The sequence below is a fragment of the Teleopsis dalmanni genome, chromosome 1 (assembly GCF_002237135.1).
Source record: "Teleopsis dalmanni isolate 2A chromosome 1, ASM223713v2, whole genome shotgun sequence".
Lineage (NCBI taxonomy): Eukaryota > Metazoa > Arthropoda > Insecta > Diptera > Diopsidae > Teleopsis > Teleopsis dalmanni.
In genome coordinates, this window is record NC_051846.1 from 19,999,803 (window position 1) to 20,009,873 (window position 10,071).

A 10,071-nucleotide genomic window follows, 5' to 3' on the forward strand; every position below is an offset into this window, starting at 1 on the left:
CAACATCTAAAAATACTTTCTATGCATATATTTCATTCTCTCAGACTTCTTTATTTTTGCAAACAATCAATCGGAAAAGTATTTACAGTATAACTGATATTTATGGTTTAAGTAATGTTTATATTTTTACAAATCTTAAAAGTTGGTTTTAGTGGATTAAAGTATCATATAATTACTTAATATAGACGTTTTCTACCTATGAAGACATAAACTACGATCTCTAATGTTTTTGTATTTTGTATATCAATGCATCATTTTGTTGCAGCTGACTCAATTACTTCAAATCATAATCTATAACGATATATATTGAGCTTATAGTAGCCATTGAACTGAGTTACGGGCTATCATTATTAATTTATTTTTTTATAAGGAAAGAGTAATTTATATTCTCAGCTGTTATAGTTGTCTGAAAGTAATCTAAATTGTTTCTAACATGTAAGGCTATGAGCTTTTATTTCCTTATTGGTTCTTTAGCACTATTTTCTATACTCCTCATCTATACTACTCATCAGTTCTCCGGTTTCACTATTATAGTTGCCTAAAAGTAATCTATATTGTTTTTAACAAGTAAGACTATGACTTCCTTTTCTCTTTATTGGTTCTTTAGCACTATTTTCTATACTCCTCAATTACAATCCTCATTAATACTCGTCATTTATACTCCTTATCAATATTTATTATCTATACTCCGGTTCTGGTAATATAGTTGCCTAAAAGTAATCTAAATTGTTTCAAATTTTAAGACTATGACTTTCTTTTTTCCTTATTGGCCTTATAGCACTACTCCTCATCTTAACCTCTCATTGATACTCCGGTTCATCTATATTGAACCGTACTTTAAAAGTACTTGAAGTTTTATTGTTGAATATAGAGATTATTTTCTAGCAAATTTAATGGTTTGCTTAATTTGCTGAAATCCTATATGTTCAAGAACCCATTATTGGGGGGTATTGCTGTGTTTAAATCTAATTTTTGTGAATCGTCCCATAAACTCTCCAAATTGTGGTAAAAATTGAAATAGAAGCAGTGAAAAGTTCTGCTAATAGCAGAGAAATTTTTTCTTCAATATTATATGGATATTTAACATTTCAATTACGAATTCTTGGTAATATGGAAATATTTCAAGAAATATTTTTTTCTATAAATATTATTATATACAAGCTCATGTAAACGTGAACTATACAATATAACTATTTAATTCATAAAAAATATTGAGTTGCATTTCATTCATTAATTTGTTTCGATTATGTTTATAGCTATATTGAATGAATTCTTTTGATGACAATGGTTTACTATATTCATATAGATACATCCATGATCCATAATCTTAAACTTGACTTCAAACGAGTATTCGCGGTTTTCGTACCATTGTAATGGTTTGTGATTGAATTTATGTATATTCTATGATTGAATTCAAAAATAAAAACAACATTCATGTTTATGAATAAAAAAAAATTTATTAAATAATTGCAGTTAAATAAACAATTGAAAATATATCTGAGTGGCGCTTAAAGTAGCAATTTTTAGTCACGTCATTCAGTCGTTTAGATTCATTAAATTCTCATTTGTTGAGTGGGAGTTGCATACGAAGCGCTTCTCACACTTGTCAGAAAATTACATCAAATCAATTGCATCAATTGCACTTTGTAATGATAGGAAATTATGATAAATTTGCAGTGACAACATCTCAATAATAATTGAAATTGTATTAATTGCAACTTGTCCAATAAAAATATTTTTATTTTTATTATCACCGATTGTAGCAGCTTTTAGCTCAGAAAATAGCTGTGATGTCATTTTTAGTTACTAATTTTTCTGTTAATAAAATTTCAGTGCAAAGAAAGTATTGCTTAATTATTTTACTATAAGAATATTAATTTTAAAAATTGTTAATAAATTTTTATTACACTTGAAGTAATGTGATAGGAATTCACATCACTTGTGGAATGATAAAAATTAAATAAAAATAAATATTTTATATAAAAGTACGTTTTCTGCATATCTGGCTTTACAGGGCACTGAACCACAGGGCGGCATAGAGCAAGGCTTGGCCTACCCTGTGGTATCTCCTGTTATGCGTGTCTACTAGCTCTCGAAGAAAGGACACCAGAATACCTGCTGTGTCTATGTCCAGGCTTAAACAAAACTTGGCTTAAGTTCATGAAGGCCCCTTCTTTAACATACTCGACGATATCTCCAACATAAGCTTTGAGTAGACTTTTAGCTTTATAAATGCCTCTGGCTGATGTTATCTTGACCTTTTCTTTTCTATCCATTATTACAAGGATTTGTACATTCAAAACGGTTTTCTTATAAATTTCCACAATTTGGAAACATTGTCCTAGCGTTAAAGGATTCATGATAAATTGCCCAAACCTTATTGAACAGAAATGCCAACAAAGTTTAAAGTTTATGCTGTCAAACCATAGTTATCGATATCGATAGTTTTTATGCAGCTAATTAAATAAAGTGTCTGTAAAAATACAGACAGTATTTAGAAAATATAATTATATTAGAAAAATATAGAATATATAAAGCATATATATAAAAAATATATATAAAGCATATATAATATATATATATATATATATATATATATATAAAGAATATATAAAAAATTGAAAAATGGATATTTAATTCATCCATTGGTAAAAGTTATTTATACCAATAACTGCTGGCTTTCAAGGTATACTTCTAAAAAATCAACTAAATAACTTATTAACAAAACTAAACGCAGCTCTTATTACAGAGAATATAATAAAAGATACGATTGTAACAACTTTGAAAAGGTTTCAGAGCAGTAATTATAATTAATCATGATATAGTAATTTTTCGATCATTTGAAAGTATAGATATTAAAAAAACATTTTTTCTAACATTTTACTAATTTTTTCGTTAATCCATTGCTGACTAAAGGTAGAAGAACAAGAAATAGAACGGGCCTATACTGTCAAATACATAGGCATAACCTTGGACAACAAGCATTCCTGGAAGGCACAATTCAAGCTGCCTAAATATTGCACTCCTTTAACTCGCTCTTCAACAGAAAAAAGCTTAATATAAAGAATAGAATCAACATATGCAAGCAGATTATAAAACCAGGGCCACTCTATGATAGTATTGCGTTCTGCCAAGCACCAAATTCCACATTAAAAATTCTTCAAAGACGGCAAAATATCGCCTTAAGAAAATTGGTTAACCCACGGTGGTACATAAGAGGAGTAGATTTCCTTAGACATCTTAGAGGCGATTCAGTCGAAAAATATATTAAAGATCGTGCACTGAAACTGTTCAACATAATTGACAGTCACAATAACTCAACATTCAACAATCTAAAAACACAGCGAAACGTGATAAACTTAGGCAGATACAAAGACATCGGATCCATCATTTCATAAAGATGGGAATTTTAGTTATTCTTAGTGTGACTTTAAACTGCTCACAGGTAAAATAGAGTCAAGGTGATGAATCATCAACTCAGGTGCACCCGCATACATACAACCAATTGGTTACAGACACTATTGATTAAGAGTGTTTTACACACTTACTCATGTTTGATCAAACAAAGAAGAAGAAAGAAGAAGTTATATAATTAGGTATTATCATATATATATCAAAAATATCATCGATATTTTTAACAATCAACAAAAAAAAACTACTTCATCGCATCAGTATTCAAAAAAATTAAGCACCGACTTAACTAGCCTCAACATAATAATAGAACTCTATAATATTTTTTCTAGGAATATAACATAAATTAATAAAAATTAATTATATGTCATATCAATATTTGTTTTAAATTAATTTTTATTTATTTTTAATTTTTAAAATAGTCAACAACCAATAAATACAATAATTATCTTTTTGTATAGCCTAAACATCACTTATATGAATGTTAATATGTGTTAATATTTATACGGTAATATATGAGTATATACTATATATCATAGATAAATAAAATTTTTTAATGAAATGAGCAAAAGTCCATTTCGATGCTTGTATCATTGGCGGTAGGGTCAATTGAATCTTCCAAGTTCGAAATTTTTGTATCTTTTTTTTTTTAGAAAAATAGAAATGAAACCGAAATGGTTTGTTTAACATTTGAACTTCCAAGTTGAAGGCAATTCAATAACAACAGAAGTATTTTTATGTTTAATTTACGTAAAATAGCATAATTGGTCTATGATCTAGAAATATCATAATTAAGTTCTTATGCTCTTTAAATTTATTGGGTTATTCCAATGAATTCATACATGAATAGTCTTTTTTGTTGTAATTAATTTAATTTTTAAAATTTGGTAAACTGATGTGAGGCTATTTGGTATTGTTTATATTTAAAAGCCTTTGAAAAAATTAATAACAATAAATAAAAATCTTAATTAATATCAAAAATATTATTTTATAAGTATATATTAAATATTAGTTTAAAAAATTTATTTAAATACTCTTCTTCACAATTTAGAAATAAAACTTATTATTTGAGTCTAAAATAAACTCAAAACAAAATTAAACTATAAGCTTTTGAGGTGTGATTTATATTTTTACTTCTTCTCTTTCTTAGTGTCCGTTTCTCTTAGTTGCCCACTAGGGTCGCATACGACTTATTTTAACATTAGCATTACTTAAGTCTCATAGTGTAAGACTTGAACCCACTAAAACCACCTTTTAGAAATGAATGACCACTCTATGAAGACTTTCACAGCATTGAGGAAACTTCATTCCAGTAATCAGGGGAAAGAGGTGACAGTAGATAGACTTAATACCTAGTGAACTAGGTTCTTCTATGCCAGAAAGCAAGGGCATGAGTTAAGGAGAATGGGTGATATTGAAGAGAGTGGCGTTACGGCTAGTTAGCGGGGTGAATTACTCTGAAGAAGAATAAAAATTTATATGTGAAGTTTAATAATAAGTGAATAAGTGAAAACTATGAACAATAATAGAATTTTCATTAGTTTCACTTAAAGTGTAAGTAGCTGAGTTTAGAAAAAATTTTTAATATTGATTTTGTTTATACATATATTTAAAAATTTCAAAGCATGATGATGGTTTATTTGTTCATACCATCTTATCCATTTTTGATGTTGTAAGTTAGCACTTTTGATGTTTTTCTTTTGTGTTTGGTGCTGGCTTTGTGAAATTTTGACGGTGTTTGGTGCTATTCCCTGGTACTTTGATGTTTGTTATTTTATTGCAATTATGTATATGTATAAATATGGTCCATACGGTTTTATGATAGGAAACCTCAAAAAGTCCTTCATATATATACATATATTATCTAGTTAGGTAGTAAAATAACGATATAAAAACTTTATTTTTTAAATAACTTTTTTAAAATATGTCTTTTTTACTTAGAATCAGATATAAGTAATTTGTTTTATTCATTAACAGATATAAAATTTTGATACCATTCAAATATTTAACCTTACAGGAGATAAAATTTATCAAGATACAATGTAGCAATCCGTCTTGTAGATATATCATATAACGTAGGTTCCAAGTGATAGACCTAATGGGATATATACACATATATATATACACACACATATATATAAATACATTTATAATTATATATATATAGTCTCCATGACCTGGAGTTCATTCCATGCATTGAGTGCATTCACATCTAGTTTACAGGTGTACGACATATCATTAATGACATATCATTAATGAAATTCACTGGATATTCGCATTGTATTTTTTCACAAAACTGCTATTTATTTAAAAGTAATGGTTTCTAAGTAGGCAAATTTGTTTAAAAGTGTTCGTATATACCTTGATTCCTTGAACATAAGTCATATATGTGAAGGGCCTCCAAACCTGCATTATCATTAAAAATCGTTCCAAAATTACAAAATATCGTTTTGAAAGATCATCAATTGATTGGGAGAGATATTATAGAAGATTAAAACATTTCATTAAAAACAGTTCTTCATATTTCAACTTAAGTTTTAAAGTGATAAGGTTAGCGTGAACCCAGCTTTTCGGCTCTAAAACAAGTTTCATTAGGAGAACGGCGAATATTGTCTAAGCGTCAATTTTTTTTGGGATAGAAGAGAACATTTAGTAGATTATTACAAGGTTGTTTAAAAAATAGATGAAGTTTATTTTTGTAAACTTTTGGATTAATTTAATGCACACTTATGGAAAGAGAAGAAAAATAATCTTCAATCAAGATAATATCTATAAAGAACTATATATATAGCTTACAAAATAATTAGGTTATACCGGCGATCCCTGCTGGCCTATTGACACATTGTGTTATTAAAAACTAATAAATTAAAGAACGAATTGACTTTTGGATTTTTTGTTATTTTTATTTGAAAAAGCTTTTCATAAAAAGCGATTTTCATCACACTAAGAGATAATAACTGTCATAGAAAGAATATATATTGTAGATCTTTCGGAAAACCCTTAAAGAGAAATAAATATCAATAAATGTGAAGTTAATAAAAAATACTGTAGAATGTGTACTAAGTTCTAGAATTGTATGCTTCAAATACACTCTATAGGAACTAAAGTGATGTTGTTTAAATCTAAAGTTTCCTCTTAATATATACATCTTCTACGATTGTATGCTTTTCAATATATACAAGTTCTAGAACTGTATGCTTCTTACTTTTAATATATGCTTTAAATATAGTATATATAAATTAAGAAGATGATTAAATCCAACGTTTATATAGGTTCTATAATTGAATGTTTCTTACCTTTGACATATACCTCAAATACAGTATTTAGAAACTTAGATTAATAATAAATACCAATTTTCCTAATATATGTTATGTTATATAAGTTCTTACCCTTTTAGGTATTTAGATTGAACTTATCGTTTTAATATATACACGTTCTATAATTGTAATCTTCTTTCCACTAACATATGCCTCAAACACAGTATACAAAGCCTGAGATAATGATTAAATCCAACGTTTCTTCTTAATATATATAGGTTCTATAATTGAATGTTTCTTACCTTTGACATATGCCTCAAATACAGTATATAAAAACTAAGATTAATAATAAATACCAACATATTTTCCTAATATATGTTATATAAGTTCTTACCCTTTTAGGTATTTAGATTGAACTTATCGTTTTAATATATACACGTTCTATACTAGTAAGCTTTTTTCCACTAACATATGCCTCAAATACAGTATACAAAGTCTGAGATAATGATTAAATCCAACGTTTCTTCTTAATATGTATAGGTTCTATAGAGTGTTTCTTACCTTTGACATATACCTTAAATACAGTATATAGAGACTAAGATGATCTTTAACTTGAACGTTTCTTCTTAATATATATGAGTACATTGGTACACTAGATAATGTAATATGCGTACACGTATCATATAAGATAATTCACCATATTCTGTGATGAAGTGTGGTTAATTAATATGAAGAAGATTAATGGACTTCAATGGGTACACACAAAAAAAGTGTCGGAGATAAATTATTTAACAAGACGTAGGTGCTGAAAGTGTTAAATATTTGTCTAAAAGAATATCTATTCTATGTCTATTTTTTTTAAATAACTGGCATTTATAAATTTGTTTAGTAATTGTTTAAAAATTAAAATTATTTTCGACTAGAAGCCGCAATACCAATTATAAGCTTTTCACACATTACAACTGAATTTCAATATCGGTGTTGAATATCTCTGGCACTTCGCACGGATTAGTGCAAATCAATCGACACTAATAAACACGTCAATTGTGTAGACTGTGCTAAGAACACTGCAAAAAAAATTGAAAGAAAGAAAATAAAATAAAATAAAAATAAAATAAAAATAAAAGGTAAATGATTTTGCCAAAATACTGGCCAATTTGTTTATTTGGAATTAAAATTATAAAAAAAAATTAATTAGTTTACAATAGAGTTGCAACTATTTCCACTTTAATTACACGTTCAGCATGTGTGACGGCGTGTATGACATTACGTTTGATAACGTGTTTGATGACGTGATTGAATGAATAACGCGGCGCTTTCTGCTAATCAGCATTGATGAGCTCATCCCACTTAATTTCAATTAAAAAGTGAAATGCATTTCGCCGTGTTCATTAAAAGTAAAATGTAAACTTACAAAGTGCAACTTTAATAGAAATTATATGGAACGTGCCAAGTGCAGTGCAAGTAAACGTTTAGGAAGAGCTAAATTGGGTGCATAATTGTAAAAATAGAAAATTATTTCAACACCACAAATGACACAAAATTAGAGGCAGCCAACACCGCTGATCGAACCAGCGATGTTGGCTTGCCTTGCAATTGGCACTCTCCAACGCGGTGGCGTTAAATGCATCTATAAAATTCAAAGTAATTAAAATGCAATACCTCGGAATGCAATATCAAAGCGTTATAATCGCAGAAATTCTCAGAAATCGTATGTAAAAGAAGCGGGGAATGTCTGCCGGCGAATGTCTGCACATGTTGAATCGATTTGGTGGCAGTAATTTTCACAAAGACTTTTTATTGATCTTTCTTTTTTGAAGGGAAATTGATTTTTTAGCTAAAAAAGGAAGTCATTGTTTGAAGTTCAACGTTTTGTGTCGATAATTAAAAAACATTTAGAAAATCCATTGAGTTTTTATGTAGAAAGCAACGAAGTTTATTTATACGAGTTCACATAAAGAAAAGGAAAGGGAAAATATTATAGGGAGTACATATCTCTGAGGATTGATCTGAGGATTATATATAAAAAAATATTTTATGCACTTCATTTTAATGTTCAATGTTAAATGTTTCTTAAAACTAATTAAAAATATAGCAGAAGTTCAAGAAAATTATTTTTTCTTTCATAAATCTTATATTTCAAAATTGATGTTTAAAAATAAGTTTAGCTAAAAAATTGTTGTTGGTTTGATTTCTCCGTTGCCTTCTCTACTGCATCTTCCTGTTCACCAAGTATGCAATGTCGAGCATAACCTGGGACTAAAGGGTATATTTTAGGCAGCTGGTGCACCAGCTTTAACTTGGAGAAGGACAATTGAAAGAGAAATGACAAAATCGCACTACACATGGAACGATATATGCAGATAAGACCTAACAGAGTGCGATTTAAAAGAATCGTTGCGGCCCTATGCCCCACTAGGGGAAACGGATACTAAGAAGATGAATATATTATTATGACATTATATAGTATTTATGCATTTCTATGATATAGCAGTATTAGTGTAAATAATATTCCTTTAACACATTTCAACTTAATGACTTACTACTATTTTTATAATGTTGATAGTATATTGTTGATAGTGTTGATAGTATATAGTATATTGTTGTTGTTGTTGTGATTGGAGTTAGTGCTATTGCGCACTTTTACTCTTTTGTGGTTTGGGGTTTTATCACTGCCTTATACTAAACTTTAACTACACTAGAATCATTATCATTTACTTATCTTTTAACTGATGACAGACCGTAGATCAGCATATCTTCCTGTGCGTCCTGAGGTGGACTTAAGGTTTGTTAGGGCGGGGTTGGGCAACGTATCAACTTTTGTGAATAGTTTTAGGGCTCTGTCCTTGATATATTTTTTCACTGAGTCGATTCTTAGATCTCTATGCATGTCCGTTGTTCTAATCTTATATATATAATTCTTCTGTACGTGTGTTGACAGTGAACTCCTCCTAAACGGCTGAACCGATTTTATTGAAATTTTTTGTGTGTGTTCAAGTGGATTCAAGGAAGGTTTAGATTCACAATTTGGCCCACTGGATAATGTCTTTTTAATCAATTTTTTATTTTTTGGTATCCATATACATTTATATTAAAAATTTAAAATATATTCATGCTTACTTTGATTTGTTTAAAAACTTTAAAATCTCTAAAATGAATTGTTAAACTGACGTTGCATCGCTTAAGTGCATTTAAATTCCGCAGCATAATTATAGGTGAGCCAATTTTTAATCTTAAGTTATGTGGTGGTATTCCTGGTAAATTTAGCGAATTCAAAAATTCAACACACAAAAAAGAAGAATTATATATATAAAGATATAAATATCGTACAAAAAACAATGCCACGTCTTCGTGGACGAGGAGGAAATATTGGTCGACGGACTCGGAATTCACAATTACTCCA